Below are 19,560 nucleotides of genomic sequence, written 5' to 3' on the forward strand. Positions count from 1 at the left end.
AATATTAAACGATTCATGCATATCTTGATTACTTAGGCATATAAGCATATTGGTTTTTTTATAGAGAGACATCGAGGTTAAGAAAAAAATTAGATTTCACATAGCAACACAGTACACATACAATGTATAAGTACACTCATGTACTGCACTCTAAATACTCTGATATTTTCTTCTTTTTTGATATTTTCTATTCAATTTGATTTTATTAAAACATGCTAGTTGGTACCCACTAAATTGATTTCAGTGCCCAGTAAATGTTGTGCCTCTCAGTTTGAAAAGTACTAAGGAAGTGGTTCTCAAAGAGAGATTATTTTACTCTCCCAGGAGACATTTGGCAATGTCTGGAAACACTTTTGCTTCTTACAACTATTGAGTGGGAAGCTATTGAGGCATATCTAGTGGGTAGAGGCCATGGATTGCTGTTAAATCTACACTGCATAGGACAGTCACTGCCCCACCTCCCTCAGCAAAGAATTATCTGATCCCAATTGTCAATGCTCACAGGTTAAGAAACTCTGGTATAGAAAATCCATTAATGGTAGGGGAGAGTTTGCTTCAGAGATTGTATTTTCATTTCTCAAGCAACGGAGACTCAAGTGGTTCTTATACTGCCATCTTGCATCTTCCAATGAGTAGAGCTGGATGAGAATTCACTATCCCCTTTCCTATTGTTAGGTAGACCTAGCTCCCTTCTTTAACACAATTAGATATACAAAGAAAAGAGGTCAAAGTACCTGGAGCCATTAATTCAAGTGCCACTTCCTTTGTTATTCTTAGAAATATATCCTAAGATAGTTAGCTGTCACTATCCAAATTCTAAACTTCGTGAATTGACTAGAGAATGGTTAGCTGGTTTATAGTCTTTTATTCCTCTCTTCTATTTAGTATTCTATTTAGACAGCTTTGTACATGCTAGTGTGCCTTTCCTGAGGTCATGAGCAGCATTAAATACCAAAGAAGGTATTCTTAACCCACTGAAACTGTGAAATAGATGCTTGTTGTTTTAAGCCAATAAATTTTGAGGTAACTTGTCACGCAGCAATAGATAACTACTACAGACTATTAAATTCTCCAACTATGATTGCGGAATGATCTATTTTGCCATTTATTTTTGTCACTTATTTCTTCTTGTATTTTGAAGCTGTTCCATGGGACACATGGATTTATTATTGTTATATCTCCCTGATAAACTGACATGAAGTGTCACTATGGGAAGTGTCTTTCTTTTTCAGCACTATGAAGTGTCTTTCTTTTTCACTTATTATATATTTCATCCTGAAATCTGTTTCATCTGATCAACATGGCCCTTCTGGTCTTCTTTGGCTTACTGTTTGTAAAGTATATCTTTTTACATCTATTTACTTTCAACCTATGTCTTTTATTGAAATTATTATCACTTTCAGACAGTGCATAGTTGGGTATTATTGTCTTTTTATCCACTTTGACAGTTTATACCTTTTACTTGGAGTGTTTCATTTGGTAATTTCTAAAGTAATTATTGGCATGTGTTGGATTTTACCATTGTTTTTTGTTTTCAACTTGCCACCTCTGTTTCTCATTTCTCATTCCCTCTTATCTTGCCTTTTATCGATTTATTTGAACTTTTTAGTATTACATTATAGATTTCCCCCACTACCCAAAGGTAGAGCATTCCTATGAAACATTTTGTAAGTTGAAATAACATGGAATGAAGAAGCAATTACCATTAATTCATATGGTAATTTTTTAAGCATTCCAGATGTCCAAAATAACCTCTTTTTAAAGAAAACATTAGCTTTTCTGACACTTTGGGACACATCATATTAACTGATGTACAAAATAAATCAAGACAAAACTCAGATGCTCATAGACATAGTGCAAAGCTATGATGGCTTCGTGCTGAGATGCTGAGTGCAGTTCCTCAGGAAAAGAGCTTGGTAGTGCCACTCTCAGTCCTCTGGGCATGTGCTGTTTCTACAATAGCTGACTACAAATGAATACTGAAAAACATTTTTTAGCTGGTTATAATAACCATCCTCAATGAAGTCAGCAAAATATGGTTTCAGTAAGTAAAACTTCCAGCAGAGAAAGAGAAACAATAGGACAGTACTAAATGGAAATGTTAGAATTGAAAAATGTATTTTCGGAAATTAAAATTTCAGAATAGACTTAATAGCTAAATGTAAATGGCAGAGGAATGAGTGGATGTACTTAAAGTTAGATTGATTTAAATGATCTAATGTGAAGTACAGAGAACAAATAATACTGGTATCCCCACTTTTTGAAAGTTCACATTCTAGCATTTTGCTCTAAGGGAAGACCTATATTGGTATCTGTTTCCACTAACTGAAAGAAATACAAAGAAGATTTTCATTTTTACCAAAAATTGTTGTATATTAATTCCAACACTGATTCACCTTGGTGTCAGATCTAATCAATTTTTTTCTTTTTTAGATGTGTTCCATTTTCTTGGTTCTTTATATGACTCATCATTTTCTACTTTATTCTGGATATTTTGAATGTTAAATTGTGGAGATTTTGGACCCTGTTATTTTTCCCTAATGAATGTTGTTTCCTTTGTTTTAGCAGGTGATTTTTTTGAAGTGAGGCTTGGGCTTGAACTTCAAACTTCAAAGTCTGTTCAGATTGGATTTAAATGAGTCTGTATGTAGGGATTACCCATGAATTGCTAGTTTGCAATCTCTGGTCTAGAATTAGATGGTCTTTAGCTGAGATGCTTTCAGGCTATCCCATACATGCCTAATCCTGAAGTCAGTCAGAAATGTGGGTGGAGAGTTTGGGGATCTGCAGTATGGTTCTTTTCCTTGTAGGAGTCTTCCATTCTCTTCAGCACTCACATTTTCCTGGGTTCAATTTTCATGTTTTATAGGCCAAAGAGAGACTGCTTGTGTTTTTTTGTTTTGTTTTGTTTTGGTTTGGTTTGGTTTTCTTTTTTTTTCTGCATGAATCCCAGCCAGTTGTAGACTGCAGTTAGCCTCAGGCTAAAAACCTCAGCAATAGGAATTTACTTGTCACCCTCCTCCAAGTGAACTTGTATTGCAAACCCAGCAGACACTTCTGTTCACTCTCCACTACATTCATGTATTTGTTCTTTGTTGTATACCCGGGTTTTATAATTATTTTATACAGTGGGATAGAGGTGGAGAGTTAGTTAGAATCTTAATTTATCGCACCTGAAAGTGGAACTTTCTGTAGGTTTAAATTTTTAAATGTCAAATTTCAATTAAAAAAATAGAAAATAGTACAATGGATCCCCATATGCCCATTACCAGACTCCATTATTATCAAGATTTGCCTCATTGGTTTCATCTACCTCTTTTTTGCTTTTCTCTTTTTTTCCTAAATATTTAAAGCAAAGCCCAGACATCCCATTATTTTGCTTCTACATTCTTCTGTATACATCTCTAAATATCATGGACACTCGTATATAACCACAATGCCATTATTATGCCTAGAAAATTAACAATATTTTTGATATTATCTAGTATCTAGCCCACAGATAAATGTCCTGATTGTTTAAAAATGCATGTTTGCGTTAGAATAAAAATAAGATCCACAATTGCATTGGATTGATAATTGTGTGGTCTCTTTAAATCTAGAGCAGTATGTTCTCTTCACCTTCATTTTCCCTGCCATTGACTTGTTGGAATAACCACATTAGTTATTTGTATGGAATATTCCACACTGTAGATTTATCTTTTTCCTTGAGGTGTCATTTTATTTGTTCCTCTATGCTTTATATTTCTAAAAATGGAAGTTAAATCTAGAGATTTAATTAGGTTCAAGGTCAACTTCTTAGCAAGTGTACTTTGCAGATGGTGCTGTGTGCCTAATATTGCAGTGTCTGGATAGCCTGACAATTTTTGTGTTTTACTCTACCAGAAATCACAAACTAGTAATGCATAACCAAATCTTGCACATTAACACATTTGTATCCAACTCTTAGTTGCTATTTCTTGTTTTGTTTGCTTTGTTGTTTTTCCTAAAGTAATTCAAAGGAAAACAAACATAAAAGCTGTAGTTGTATCTTAATCAAAAGTAGTAAAATGGAAGAACACAATTGCTTCCTGTTTCAATGTAATTTGTTCTTATACTAGACATCTCTATTCATTTTTATTACCTGCCAGACCCCTGTAAACACATGAGTTTGTGACTGCTGCTATATTTTTTTCTCCAACCCATCACAGCAAGTACACAAAAACTCTGATCACAAGTATTGAATCCACCCTTAGTAATCAACTAACATTTACCCAAACCATATATAATTAGTTTTGTTGTACTGAAAACTCTGTATCACTCTTAGCTAATCTCCAATTTGAAGTTTACATTGTCTGCTTTTTAAGAAATGAGAAAATTAGGGAAATTTTAAAAATATATTTAACCTTCCTATAATCCTGAAAAATAAAATTATCCAGGACCATAAATGATCTTTGTTATCCCTAAAGTTTTGAAATTGGTTAAACTCTTTAAAAATTTTTCCATGCATTTCATCACAAAATTAAAAGAATTTAAGGTGGTTCATAAAGCTAAATTATTGATGTCTTCCGTATGCAATATCTTCACTTGGACTCCTTCAAGGGAAGCCACAAACAAAAGGCCATAAAGACCTCATATGAAATGAGTTCTTGCAAACTCAGATTTGTTGAAGAAGACAATTATTTTAAACTCACAAGGGATATAAACACATATTAAACTTTAGAACCCCAGGACATGCAGACCAGAATGTTGAAAACATAAGTTTCAAGTTGGACATCATGTTTCCAGTTCTTTCAGGAAAAATACATTTATCTAGTGTCTAAATTGAGACAAAGGAAGTCAAAAAGAGTGGGAAATTACCTAAAGAATGTATTATAAGTGGTCTCCTTGAGATTATTTTTGAATGCCTTTAAAAACTGGGTGTGTAAGTTAAAGCTGCTTTTAGCACTTCCTTGACAGCTTACCTGAGATTTTGCTAAACTTGGCAGCATTATAAGGGTCATATTTTCACACAGATGCACTCTTCCTGAACAGAATGTATTTGACTGAACCAAGTTTTTCTTTCATGCCAGGCATTTATGTGTCTGCTTTCCATAACAAACAGTAAGACAAAGCTTACCATTCTGGACTCTCTCCCAATATTTCCAATTCAGCTATGAAAACAAGATTTTTTATTTTGTGGTTTGGAGGAGAACCCTTTAAAAGTTAACTCTTTATTTTTAAAATTTTTTTTTTAGATTTTACTTATTTATTTGAAAGAGAGAATGAGAGAGAGAGAGAGAGAGCTTGAGAGCGGGGAAGATCAGAGGGAGAAGCAGATTCCCTGCTGAGCCGGTAGCCCAACCTGAGACTCTATCCTGGGACTCTAGGATCATGACCTGAGCCGAAGGCAGTTGCTTAACCAACGGAGACACCCAGGTGCCCCAAAAGTTAATTTCTTAAAAGAATATAACATTGTCCCTCAATAATCATTTTATGTCCTATGATTTGAATTTTGTTTGCATTCTTCAGATATCCCAAAATCTATCCTTCTATCACCTGAATTGGAGAAGTTGGAAAGTTATCTTTTTTTTCCTCTCATATAATTTAGAATTTTGTTATAGCTCTTATTTGCATTATTTTCTGTTTCATATACTAAGTCTAATCAGATTGAAGCCAGCATTTGTTTTGTTTCTAGGTCTTTGACAGAGTTTTGGAAGAGTCTCAAGCTGCCAGAGTTTTGTCTGAAATAGACTGATTTTCGAGAGTTCAGCTGTTTTCATACTCTATCCTTTCAGAATGAATGGTGTCTGTCCAAATAAAAGGGCAAATTATTATGGTAGGTTAGGACCTGGTAAAATAAGGAAAAACGTCTTGCAAGGCTAAAATGAAAACAAAAATGGAATATACCATAAGCCTAACTCCAGAAGTTCCAAGGATAACTGTGCCATGCATCCAGCATCCTCAGTCTTCCAGAGAAGTGAAAACATCCAATGAAAACTTTGACACTGAAACAATGACTGGTTTTTCATCCTGAAGCAGTTTATTAGAAGGAGACTGGCAAGAAGACCGATTTTTAAATGGTCACATTTCTATGAGGAAGAGAAAGAAAAATGATTTTTTTCTATTTGTAAAATAAATTGAATGAATTAAAATTGATATCTTAGCTGAATATAATTTTGCCATTGTAATCATCATCACTACCTTTATGAGCCTAAATGACTGATTTGGAATAAAATGTTAGTTTATTTCGCATGTCACCTTAATTCCTTTTTTAAAAAGATTTTATTTTTAAGTAATCTCTACAGGCCCCAATGTGGGTCTTGATCTCACCACCCCAACATCAAAAGTCACATGCTGGGGTGCCTAGGTGGCTTAGTTGGTTAAGCATCTAATTTCAGTTCAGATTATGGTCTTGGGGTCCTGGGATGGAGCCCTGCATTAGGGTCCCTGCTCAACAGGGAATCTGCTTGTCCCTCTTCTTCTGCCATTTCTCCTGCTCAGACACTCTCTCTCTCTATCTCTCTCTCAAATAAATAAATAAATAAATAAAATCTTTAATTAAAAAAAAAATAGTTACATGTTCTATGACTGAGACAGCAAGGAGCACCTGTCACCTTAATTCTTTACTGTCATGCTTTCCTTTTTAAAATTTGTCTTCTTGGGGTGACTGGGTGGCTCAGTTGGTTAAAGCCTCTGCTTTCCGCTCAGGTCATGATCTCAGGGTCCTGGGATCGAGCCCCGCATCGGGCTCTCTGCTTAGCAGAGAGCCTGCTTCCTCTCTCTCTCTCTCTCTCTGTGCCTACCTCTCTCCCTACTTGTGATCTATGTCTGTCAAATAAATAAATAAAATCTTTAAAAAAATTTGTCTTCTTTAAGACCTAAATATGAGATGCAAAACCATAAAAATCCTAGAAGAAAGCATACACTGTAATTTCTCTGACATTGGCTGTAGCAACATTTTTCTAGATATGCCTCCTCAGGCTAGAGAAACAAAAGCAAAAGTAAAATATTGGGATTAGATCAAAGTAAAAAGCCTCTGGGCTGCCTGGGTGGCTCAGTCAGTTTAGTGTCCAACTCTTGATTTCAGCTCAGGTCATGATCTCAGAGTGGTGACGCTAAGCCTCACACTAGGCTCCACACTCAGCATGAAGTCTGTTTGTCCCTCTCCCTCTGCTCCTCCCCCTGCTCCCATTCTCTCTCTCTCTCTCCCAAATAAATAAATAAATAAAATCTTAAAAATAAAAAGCTTCTGTACAGCAAAGGAAACAATTAAAAAAAACTGAAAGACAACTAAAAGAAGATAGTTGCAAAGGACATATCTAGTAAAGAGTTACTATAGAAAATATATTAAAAAACTTATACATCTCAACACAAATAAAACCCCAAGTAATCCAATTAAAAAGTGGTCAAAGGCATGAACAGACATTTCTCCAAAGGAGACAGAGATGGTTAACAGACACAAGAAAAGATGTTCAACATCACTCATCATCAGGGAAATGCAAACCAAAACCACAGTGGTTTCTCACACCTGTCAGAATTGATAAAATCAACAACACAAGAAACAACAAGTGTTGGCAAGGATGTGGAGAGAAAGGAACCATCCTATTGTTGGTAGGAATGCAAACTGGTGTAGCCACTGTGGAAAACAGTATGGAGGTTCATCAAAACATTAAAAGTAGAATTACCATATGATCCAGCAATTGCTCTACTGGGTAGTTACCCAAAGAATACAAAAACACTAATTCAAACAGATACATGCACTCCAATGTTTGTAGTTGCATTATTTACAATAGCCAAGATATAGAAGTAACCCAAATGCCCATCAATAGATGGATGGATAAAGAAGATGTGATATAGATAGATGATAGATAGATAGATAGATAGATAGATAAAATAGAATATTACTCCACCATAAAAAGAATGAGATAGTGCCAGTTGTGACAACATGGATGAGTCTGAAGAGTGTTATGCTAAGTGAAATCAGTGAGACAGAGAAAGGCAAATACATGGGACGCCTGGGTGTCTCAGTCGGTTAAGTCTCTGCCTTGGGCTCAGGTCATAATCTCAGGATCCTGGGATCAAGCCCTACATCAGGCTCTCTGCTCAGCAGAGAATCTACTTCTCCCTCTCTCTCTGACCCTCTTCCCCGCTTGTGATCTCTCTCTGACTAAAAAATAATTAAAAAAAGAAACACAAATACAAAGTTATTTCTTAAGTGGGATATATGAAACAAAATGAACTAAGGAAAAAAAATTTTTAAAAACCCAGACTCTTAACTACATAGAACAAACAGATGGTTATAGGGGTGAGGAGGTGAAATAGGTGTGGGGGATTAAAGACTACATTTATCTTGATTAGCACTGAGTAATGCACAGAATTGTTGAATCACCATATTGTACACCTGAAACTAATATAACACTATATGTTAGCTATAATGGAACTTAAAAAATAAATGAAATGAAAGTCATGTTCTTTCACCTCTGAACTATTCAAAGATGCTGTTATTCTTTTCAGCTCCTAGGTCTACATTATTCATTCTTTGGATATAATATAAAACTAGAACAACTATTTTGTGCTGAAATATATTTTGCCATTTTTGCTTGGAAAAAAATATCAACCTTCTTATAGACAGAAAACTGATATATAGAGATATTAGTTGATTCTTCAGTACATAGGAGTGCTACTTGTACACAAAATAAGATACTAGAAAATGTTAATGCATGTATTATTCAGTATGACTTCAGATCTCATCACTAAGAATATTTTGAATAGTGACCGAATTAGATACAAATCAGATGCTGAAATCCAGAGGAGGATAAATGAACTCTTACATAGAGATTGGCAAAAGAACCATAAAAAATAATTTTTTTATTAGTTAAAATTAGTTAAAATTTATTTTTAGTTAATTTTAGTTAAAATTTATTTTTAGTCTCTTTTTCTCAGGGCTCAATATAGTAATTTTAAAGCAAAGATTACACTTCATGCACTGGGCCTTCTCAGCATCCACAAATGTTTGTGGAGCTTTCAATTAATTTGAATAAAAAACTGAACTTTGCTGCACATGTGTAAATTCCCTGAATTTCCTAGGCCATTCCAGCCTGAGGATAAAAGTCATATCATCAGAAGAGCAATAAAACTATTTTTTTTGATATTTCCTTTATAACTATTACAGGACCTCCCTATGTAGTTTAAGGAGTTCGAGAAGAATGTTTAGGGGTGGTATATCTTACATAGGAATTCGCTTCCTCTCTATTTTTGTCTATCTAACTCCTGTTCACACATTAGTGCCTAATTCAAGAGACATCTCCTTTGGAAAGCTTTTCCTGACCTATCCTGATTGGATGGCCTGCCTCTATACATCCATAAAACCTTATGCCTAACATTACCCTACTTTCCATAATGCTGATTATGGAATTATAATCATTAATTTGCTTATTTACTGCCCTATGCCCTTTCCATCATCTCATTTCTCTCATCTCATCATCTCCTTCTGCCTCTCCTATTTTCCCACTTCCAAATGACACACAAGACTATTAGTTCCTCACCCGTAGAGACAATGTTTTGTTGGGCTTTGAATCTCTAGCACTTAGAATAATGTCTGGCATATAGTAATGACCAAACGACATTTATTGAATGAATATAATACGAATGATTGAATGCTTAGGAACTGGTCATATCAGCTATCACCATTTTCTTCTTTTCCTTTATCTTAGCATGATGTATCCTTTTGCTGCCAACACCCAGTGAATTAGTAATGTCTATAACAAAATACCACAGACTGGGTGGCTTAAACAACAGGAAATTATTTTCTCATAATTCTGGGGACTTCAAAGTCTGAGATCAAAACATCAGTGGGTTTGGTTCCTTTGGAGGGCTATGAAGGAACGATTTATTCCTGGCTTTTCTCCTTGGCTTGTAGGTCTTCTCCATGTGTCTTTACATATCTTCCCTTTCCATATGTCTGTATCCAAATTTCTTCTTCTTATAAGAATAGCAGTCATATTGAATTAGGATCCACCCTAATGACCTCATTTTAAGTTAATTACTTCTTTAAAGACCCTATCTCCAAATACAATCACATTCTGATGTGAATTTGGCCCATAACACTCACTGATAGTGCTGTTACTGTATTAAACAATCATTTTCTGAATATGTATTTTGTGTCAGAAACTTCACTAAGTGCTTTATATGCACATTTGCAACACATAAGGTTATCCCAATGCCTCCTCAGGCACCCATATCCACTGAAGCCGACCAAAAACACCAATATTTTGTCCATCCTGTGGTTTGGCAGTTAACCCCACTGGAGAAAGTGCCCTCTGCTTTCATTGGTGTGATATCCTACTAAATAGGGTACAGAGAAGTACTGTTCAGCCCTCTTAAGCATTTACAGAAGCAGCTCTTTTATTCTTTTATTGCATTCTCCATATGTGAAACTTTGGCCATGGATCCACAAGGAATTAAGCCAGGGGACCATGCTGAGACAATCTTGGGGCTATATTTAGAATTGTACCTCCCCATCCATTCCTTTGTACCATCTTTGTGTGCTTTGATTCTTTCCTCTTTTGGTTTGAATTTTTCCCCAAGACTTGCATGTAATAGATGCATAGGCAACTCATTTCCATCATATCTCCAGACATGCTTAATATCTAGAAAATACATAGCCTAAATTCTCAATGGAGACCCCAGCTAAATCTAGTTGCAAATTGAGTCTTCACTATGATTTTCTAAAAAAGCTTTAATTATGCAATTGTTTTTCTATTTCAAATACATTGCAAGAGGTGGTGGAATAACTTTCTTAAATCTTTAAGCATTAATTTAGTGTGAGGATTAAGGAAGTTTTGGACATAGTTGAAAATTAAAGAAACTTGGTTATTTAGGGGGGAAAAAGACTTTAGTGTAAAAAGTAGTAACCTTGTGAGTGCATGTAATTTACCTTTTTTGATCTAGGTTATATAAATGCCTATATTATAGCATTTAGGAGCATAATTAACTCCTATTTATCTTTCTTAAGGGAAAAAAAGTTTATACAGTGATAGAAGGAAAAGAAAGGAATTGATGCATGAATGATAAAAAAAAAATCTATCTTTTGATGTCTTTTAGAGTTGTTGGGAATAGCTACAACTGTCCAAGGCTAAGCAAGGCCCTGTAGGTGAATATGTTCTATCTCAGGCTTTCATGGGTTGATGTTATTATCTTGCATTCAGGGCCATGGAAAAGTTGACCTATTCAATCATTCACCACGTGAGTAGAAAAGAATTGTGCAGAGATTTTATCCATCTAGCTAGATCCCTCTTTCTAAAGATGATTTTGGAAATCCAATTACTCTAGAGTCTTAAAGATTTTATTATAATTATTATTATTATTATTATTATTATTATTTATTTGAGAGAGAACACAAGCAGGGGAAGGGACAGAGGAAGGGGGAGAGGGAGAAGCAGATTCCCTGCTGAGCAAGGTGCCTAATGTGGGGCTCCATCCCAGGACCTTGGGATCATGACCTGAGCCAAAGGCAGATGCTTAACTGAATGAGCCACCCAGGTGCCCCAAAATTACTCCAGAGTTTAAAAAAAAATGAGTCCCAAATATACTCAACAAGTTTTATTTTAAAAACCTGAAATAAATAGGGGAAGAAGGGAGTTCAAAGTTGTTTCCTATTCTACAAGTGCTCCTCCACATAATTCAATTATCACCTTTGTATTTATCAGTTTTAAATTTAATTGGCAACATGTTTTATTATGTTTTAGTATTGTGACAACATTGCACGACCTTAATAGTATCAAAACTTTTCAAGCTAGATTACCAAAATGGTGATTTTTATTGCTGGGGTGTGATGGAGAGATTGTTTACTCCAATCTTCAATTCTTTCCCTCTATACTTAGTTTACCAAAGCTTCTTATAATCGCTGTTCTTGTAGGATCAGGAAGAATTTCACATCTCTTTGCAGATTAAACTTCTTGAGTAAGTGTTTCATATGCCCAACCTATAATATTTTTCCTTATCCTCGGGGAATGCTTATTCACATTAGTAGGAGCTGAGTAAATGTATCAAGCAAGTACAAGCTCTCCCTTCACTTGAGAACCAGGTAACAAGGGTACAGTTATCAGTGTTCGTAATATTACATCTCCAGTAGAATGTAAAGGATCACTTTTTTTTTTTTTTTTAAAGATTTTATTTATTTATTTGACAGACAGAGATCACAAGTAGACAGAGAGGCAGGCGGAGAGAGAGGGAAGCAGGCTCCCTGCCGAGCAGAGAGCCCGATGCGGGACTCGATCCCAGGACCCTGAGATCATGACCTGAGCCGAAGGCAGCGGCTTAACCCACTGAGCCACCCAGGCGCCCAGGATCACTTTTAATTACAGGAAGATAACTAAACTTAATAGGGTAATACATAGCTGAACTATTTATAAAATTACAGATTCCTTCACAAACATTTTTGGAAAATTGACCTTTACATGATAGCATTATCATAAAAATGTATTTTTTAAATGTATACAATTAAATTTTGCTAACAATGTTAAAAACTTGAAGTCACTGTGGAGAGCAAAAAGGCCCTTAGTATATATTCCTTATGATAAGGGAACATAGCACTTTTACACCTGGAATTTTAATTTGCAGATCCAATATCTCTCTCTAAGCAAATGCAATTTAGTATAGCTTGTACCAGTATGTAACATGCCAGTTAGGTGCTCCAAATAAAACCAAGACTCATCTCAGTGACCCATAAATAGAGCTGAAGGACTGACAAGATTTCTTTACAGCTTTAAGCTTGACACTGTTGACTCTTTTCATAGACTGAAAATGGTTTGTTGGGTCTTAAGTTCCTAACAGTATTATATGGTATCTATAGGTAAATCTTCATATTTCCCAAGCAAAAAAGAATGGGGAAGGACATTATTAAAGAGAAAGCATCATTAAATTTTCTGTTGTAAATTGATTCCTTTTTTATATAATATCTATTTCACAGTTTCAGTTATATTTCCTGAACAATAAGCCAGACCAAATAATATAGCAGGTATAAAACATGATTTGGACATTTCACCTGTCAGTGCTTTTTCACACCATTATTGGGAACATCACATTCCTGGTGATAGAATAAATGACTACAACTCCATAAAGGTTACACTATGAGAGTATACTTAAAGAGTCTGATGGGGGTGGAAATGACGTGTAAAACCATATGTAAATAAAATAATCCTCTAATGTTCTAATAGATGTTCCTTTGAGACAGCTTATGTTTAAAAGCTTTGTATAGAGATCAGTTTTTCCATATTGTCTTCCTGAATGGTTATTTATGTTCCCACAAAGAAACATTAGATGGCCCTTTCACATAAGCATGCTATACACTTGCTTCTGCTGTACTGAGAGTGCACTGAGAAACAGTTACAACTTGTATGAGTTAAATTTAAAAAGGGCTGCCAACTAGGGAGGTCCTACTTTGACCATGTGATGAGTATACATGAAGCAATTCAAAGAATCATCAATTTTTTAAAAAAAGATTTTATTTATTTATTTGACAGAGATCACAAGTAGGCAGAGAGGCAGGCAAAGAGAGAGAGGAGGGAAGCAGGCTCCCCACCGAGCAGAGAACCCGATGCGGGGCTCGATCCCAGGACCCCGGGATCATGACCCGAGCTGAAGGCAGAGGCTTTAACCCACTGAGCCACCCAGGCACCCCAAGAATCATCAATCTTGAAATAAAGATGTTGTGCCTGCTTTCCTTCACCCCAACTTTGTTTTTCTTAGGTTGAAAACAGGGGCATTTGTATGACTTTCAATATACCAAGTGATAGAGCTACAAATCCTTGTTTTTGTGGTGAACTGAATTTCTGCATCATTGTCCTTGACATATCTATTTTTAGTATTTCTTATGTCATTTAATAAGGTATGATAAATCCATGAAGTAGTCTAAAACACGTTTTCATTTATCAACTTTCTGTGATGAAAAGAACTAAAATTTAAAAATCCTGAAATGCTTAAAGACAGGTATAAAAAATAAACATTAGTAAGCTTTCTTACTAAGGTTTAAAGAAAATTACCAATCCACATTTGACTTGGAATTCAACAAATTCATTCTTAGCAAGTGTAGAGAAAATAGTAATAGTCAAATTTCTAATTGGAAATGTAAAATTGATGACAATTATCAGTTCTTCTTATCTTCTCTATTTTTATCCAAATGTTTTTTTAAGGAATGTAGATGAATTTGGTTCACAAGGTCACTGATCACTGATCAACAATCCAATGTATTTTTTATTTTTATGAGTTCTCTAATATAATAAAAATTGCTAAGTTTGTAATCTAAATTTTCATCCAAGTCATTCCTACCCATTTTGAGCAGAATGGAGGCTAGTGCTCTGGGATGCAATATAGAGCCTTTACTCTATATGGTGGTTGATACTGATCCCCTAATTACTATTTACCCAATTATCCAGTTAATATTTCTTTATTTTACTATGAAAATGTAACTAAATAAAAAATGTGAAAATTTTCTAGTTCTTTTGGTTTATGAAAGTTCAGATAAGTTATGCCTTTAGGATTCCTTTCCTCACTGCTTGGTAGTTTCCTGTGTATCCGTCCAGAGTTATATTGTGCAAATAAAGTATATACATATATGTAAGTTTGCATTCCTTCTTTTTACACAAATAATAGCATACTGCATAAATGGTAGCATACTATGAAACTGTTTTGCATATTGCTTTTTGCACATAATATGCATTGGACATTATTCCAGTAAATGGCTACACTGTATTGTAACTGTCGTCAGTTCCCTTTGATAGACATTTAGATTGTCACCAATCTTTTGCTGTTTTAACTAGTCTTCAGTAACTATCCTTGAACATAGTTCTTGGTACACACTATATATTACATATTACATTACAATAACACTTATTGAAAAAAGTCCTAAATGTAGAATTGTTGAGTGAAAGAGTATGTTAGGGGTTCCTCAGTGGCTGAGTCAGTTAAGTGGCCAAATCTTGGTTTCACCTCAGGTCATGATCTCATGGGTTACGAGATCGAGCCCCATGTCTAGTTCCTCACCAAGCCAGAAGTCTGCTTGAAGATTCTCTCCCTTTGTCCCTCTCCCTGCTCACCCTCCAACTCTCTCTCTCTTTCTCTAAAACAAATAAATAAGTCTTTTTTAAAAAAAGAGTACTTTAAATTCTAAAAGATTTTGTCGAAATGCTTTCCACCAAAATTTTATGGGAGTTCTTGATTCCATATATTTTAGCTCTCCTATTCTTGTGTGTCACTAATTGTTAAACGTTTTTTTCTTATATTGAGCTGCAGTCTATTTTTCTATAACTTCCTCCATTAGTTCTAGTATTGACTTCTGGATTCATACATAACATGTTCTGTCTCTCTCCCATATAACTAACTATCCTTTAAAAAGTTAAAGAGTGGGGCTCCTGAGTGGCTCAGTGGGTTAAGCCTCTGCCTTTGGCTCAGGTCATGATTTCAGGGTCCTGGGATCGAGCCCCCGCATCAGGCTCTCTGCTCAGCAGGGAGCCTGCTTCCCTCTCTCTGCCTGTCTCTCTGCCTACTTGTGATCTCTCTGTCAAATAAATAAATAAAATCTTAAAAAAAAAAGTTAAAGAGCATTATCATGTTCGGCCCAAGTCTTTTTTTTTTTTCTCCAGATTTCACATTCTGTCTTACACTTTTGCCTTTGGGTCTGTCATATTTGTCCTTTGCCCTACTTTTTTTCTGCTCGGAATTGCAAGGGGCTACATTGTGAAGTTGTTTTCCCCAGACTTATATGTTGTCTGAATTCTGACTGTTCACCAGTATGAGGCAGGAGTTTGGAAGGAGGAAAGATCTTGTAATCATGGTATCTATCTCAAGAAATTAGAAAAAGAACAGCAAATTAAACTCAATGAAAGAATATGAAAAATAATAAACACAAAAGCAGAATTTAATTAAGTAGAAAGACATATAGTAAATTCAAAAAGTCAGTTACTTCTTTCCAAAGACTAACAAAATCAACAAACTTTTCACAAAAGTGCTCAAGACAAAGGAGCATCTGCTTCCTCAGTTGGTAGAACATATGACTCTTGATCTTGAGGTTGTGAATTCAAGCCCCACATTGGGGGGATCATTTACTTTAAAAAAAAAAAAAAAGCTGCTCAGGACAAAAAAAATGAGTAAGACACAAATCACCAATATCAGATATGAGAAAAGGACTACCACTAAGAAATTTGTAGATATTAAAAAGATTAGGCTATTTTAACCTTATCACAATAAATTTCAATTTTAAATAAAATAAAAAACTTCCTTGAAAAACACAATTTACCAAAATTGACACAAGAAATAACACATTTGAATAGTATTATATTTATTAAAGTATTGAATTTGCAACTAAAAACCTTCCCACAAAGAAACTTCAGCCCCAGATGACAGTAAATTTTCAATACATGTCAGGAAGAAATAGCACTAATGTCCCACAAACTCTTCCAGAGAATAGAAAATGAGGGATTGTTTCTTAATTCACTCTATGAGATCAGAATAACATAACACAATCTGACAAGGACATTATAAGAAAGAAAAACTATAGGACAATTTCTTTCATATACATAAATGAAAAATAAATTTCTTTCTTTCTTTCTTTGTTTCTCTCTTTATTTTTATTACGTTAAATTAACCAATATATACCATATCAAAAGCTAATGATATACTAGATGTTGGCTAAATGAAAAATTCTTTTAAAGCATTTTAAAATTGAATCCAGTGATATATAAAATTGATAATCATCATGGCCAAGTTGGGTTTATCTCAAGAATTCAAAGGTGAAGAAATGATATTCAAAAAATTACTCAATATATCAAAGTTTTGATAGCTCTAGTTTTAAGAGTGCTATCTTTTCCAATAGTGCATTTAATATTTTTTTCAAAGTACTTTAACATGAGCTTAATGAATACTGAATCCCTTTTAATGATAAAAATTAACTTTTTGTAAAGAAAAATCATTCAATTTATTATAAATTACATTGATAAAAATTAATTAAGGAGAAATGATGAAAGAGAAATTAGAAGAACCCTGTGATAATCTCAATAGATGGATTAAAGTTAAAATTCTACATCTATTTGTAATAGAGAACTCACAAACTTTTACCAAACCAGGAATAGAATAGCACTTCCTTAATCTGGTAAATAGTATAAAACCTTACAGCAATGATCATGCTTTGTGGTAAAATATTGAAAGCTTTCCTCCTGAGAGTGGCAATAAGACAAGATTAACTGCTATCACTCTTACATTCAACATTGAACTGATGTCCTAAATCAGTGCAATAAAGCAAGAAAAATAAGTAAAAAGGTAAAAGAGTCAGAAATGAAAAAAAATAAGGGCATTATTATTTGTACATGACACTCTTATATATGTAGAAAATCCCAGAATACCTGCACACATATGTTAGAAGTAGTAATTGAATTTAGTAAGTTCTCTAGATACAAGGTCAATATTCAAATCTCATTGTTAAAATATGGGGAAAATTACATCTTTTACAATAGCATTGAATACCTAAGAAATCTAACAAAGGATTGCAAAAATCTTACACAGAAAGCTATAAAATAGTACTGAAAAAAATAAAGAAAGACCAAAATTAATAGTGGGATATGCATGTCCGTGAATTGAAAGACTCAAAATTGTAAAGATGCCAATTCATTGCAAATTGATATATCTGACTCTCATGAAAACCCCAGTAAGTGTTATGTAGAAACTGACAAATTCATTCTCAAAATTATATTGTAAGTGCAAAAGCCAAACAATAGCCAAGGATAGACAAGAAAAACAACCTCAAAGAGGATTAAGAAAACAAAACTGCCATTTATCAAGACCTACCATTAATACATATTGACTAGGGTAGTATGGCATTGGCACATGTTTAGACAAATAGAGTAAGGAAAGGAATAGAGGATCTAGAGACAGACATGATTTATGACAATGTTGAAGTGCAATAGGTAAAGAATGTTAAATAGGTCATTTTGATAGCCACATAAAAAAGATCCTTATTTCACACCATAAAAAAATCAATTCTCAGAGGACTGAAAATAAAAATATGTGTGAAAGGTAGAACAATAAAACTTGTAGAATATAACATGGGAAAATATCTTCATGACCTCTTGGAGTAGGCAGAGATTTCTTAAACAGAACACAAAAGGCACAAACCATGAAGGAAAAGATTAATAAATTAGACCATCAAGATTAAGATGTCTATTTTTCAAGATCTCTAAATAGTGACATTTTAGGGATCTGCTTGTCTAACTTCTTAATCAGCTGGCCTTGAGGCTTATGCATCTACAAACTTCACCCATGGATACAAAGAACAGAGAAGAGGTGTTAACAAGCTTTCAGAGGAAGCTGAAATGACTGCTCAGAAAAAGTCCATTGAAAAGTGAGCCTGTGTATGTCATTCTCTGCCATAGGCTAAGTTGTTTACCATACCTCTACTTTACATCTTCCTTTATCTCTCTGAGGATAGTAATTATGATTTTTGTAGTTTTCTTCTGTTCCTAGCCTGGTCTTTATTTTTCTTCTATTTCCCTTCTCTGTTTTTGTCTTTGTCACAATTAAGGCTTAAATTTCTTTTCTCACTATATTTTAATGGGATTTGGGGAGGGAAGAATGGATAACCGTCTTTGAGCTTGCCGCCATGTTCAACCTACAGTCTCCAGGTGATTTTCAGGTACACTTTGAGAACACTAGGCTATATCCAATAATGTGATATTAACCAACCAGAGAGGGCTGATCCTCTTTTTGCCATATTTTAAATTTCTGGGATCTAAGTCTTGTGTGCTGAATACTGTTTTTATAGTTATTTTGTTCTTGTTTCATAGCTGCAATGTCTCTCACTTGTCTGAGCATATTACTGATATATTTTAAGTTTTATTTTGTTCCTAGCCTTGACTCTCATTTTTTTTTCTTTCTCCAAGTTTTCACTGTTTATTTTGGCCTCTGTTTTTTTACAGCAAGGGTATTACTTAAAATAATACTTGGCTTACCATTCATGTTAAAAATGAGATGCTGCAAAGTTGATTGTTAGCTATAAGGGTATTTTCAGTCATGACAGGACTCAAAAAGTACCTCCTATGTAGCATTCAAAAAGTGACTAGAAGATACAGCCTACCAAAAAAAAAAAAAAGGAGTAAATCAGTAAATGGGAAGATTAAAGGAACAGGGGATCCAACACAGGATAATGGTAAAGGGAATTCCTAGAATGATAGACATGCAACAGTGGAGATAAGATAACCTGAAGCCTAGCATAAAGGCAAAAGGCTTCAAGAGGGAAGACTTCTGGGAAAATAGGTATTGAGGAATTACCTGATGTGTTTGCTTATGTGGAAAATAGTATTGAGACAATTTTGGAATATTTGGGTAGAATTAACAATCATTGCATAAAATCCAAGCACATATGAAACAATTACTAATATTTGGGAAAATATGAAACTGTTAGAGAAAGGAATGTAATCACAGTCTACTAATTGGCTCAACTACAAATAAGATGTATATGATCATGCCAATGTAAACACTGAATATTGTTTTTCCCCAAATTGAGATGTAACTCTACAGAGAGTATGGAGGAGGGGAAGTATATAGGTGGTAGTG

The sequence above is a fragment of the Martes martes genome, assembly GCF_963455335.1.
Source record: "Martes martes genome assembly, chromosome: X".
Taxonomy (NCBI): domain Eukaryota; kingdom Metazoa; phylum Chordata; class Mammalia; order Carnivora; family Mustelidae; genus Martes; species Martes martes.